The sequence below is a fragment of the Gavialis gangeticus genome, unplaced genomic scaffold (assembly GCF_001723915.1).
Source record: "Gavialis gangeticus isolate Ggan-Ray unplaced genomic scaffold, GavGan_comp1, whole genome shotgun sequence".
Classification (NCBI taxonomy): domain Eukaryota; kingdom Metazoa; phylum Chordata; order Crocodylia; family Gavialidae; genus Gavialis; species Gavialis gangeticus.
In genome coordinates this window covers 11,566,343-11,567,029 of record NW_017728996.1, presented here as the reverse complement: position 1 = coordinate 11,567,029, position 687 = coordinate 11,566,343, and the positions used below count along the sequence as shown (strand labels likewise).

Genomic DNA, 687 nt, shown 5'->3' with positions numbered 1-687 from the left:
CCCCTCTCTCTCTCTTTTAAGGCGAAGAGGGGAGAAACAAAAAAAGATGTTAAATAACGTGCGTCTTTATCGTTTCTAAGGTTACGTGGGTAGCTCGAAGAAGGGGACGAGGGGGCGACCAAAGCCAGCGTGTGTAATTGCAGCCACATCACTTAGCAGGTCCTTTAGCAAAAATCCTAGCAATACCGATAGGAAAGAGATCTGCCTCCCAGGCTAAAGCAGGAAAGTGCATCAAAGTCAGGTCCAAGAGGAGTGCCGAAGGCAAAGCCCCCTTGGAAAACCGCAGCCATCCGACCTGCTCGGGGTGGGGAGCAGCGAGTCCCGCAAGTTGGAGGGCGCGGGGATTTTCCGCGGCAGCGAGCTCGTGGCCCCGGGTGCAGCTGGCAGCCAAGGGCTTAAAATCAAGGTCGGTGGTGGACGGGGAGCCCCAAACCCCCCTCTCTCCCGGTCCGATCCCTTTCGGCTTAAGCAAGTACAATGGTAAGAAGCAGCAATCTTACTCACCCTCCGAAGGTGTGGTTGTGGGCAGCTCGTCTGCAGCTTTAAGGCAAATATTTATCCTGGGTCTTTTTTTTTTAATTGCAAAAGGCGCAGATGTGACTTTTTTTAAAGCAGCAACTGCTCTGCTCTGACAAGAGCATGCGAGGCATGGTTCCTCGTTAAAAAAAAAAAAAAATCACAAACCAG

At 51.7% G+C, this 687-nt stretch overlaps 1 long non-coding RNA gene across 7 annotated transcripts in view; it reads right to left on the bottom strand.

Moving 5' to 3' along the window:
- Window positions 1–687, bottom strand: part of LOC109288481 — a 61,852-nt gene that overhangs the window by 58,206 nt on the left and 2,959 nt on the right. For 5 of the 7 annotated variants that reach the window (XR_002095153.1, XR_002095147.1, XR_002095148.1 and 2 more), the window contains exon 1: window positions 505–681. The exons of the other annotated variants lie outside the window; for them this stretch is intronic. This is a non-coding gene — a long non-coding RNA (uncharacterized LOC109288481). Of the gene's footprint in view, window positions 1–504; window positions 682–687 lie in introns of those variants that run through there. 7 annotated transcript variants of the gene reach the window in all.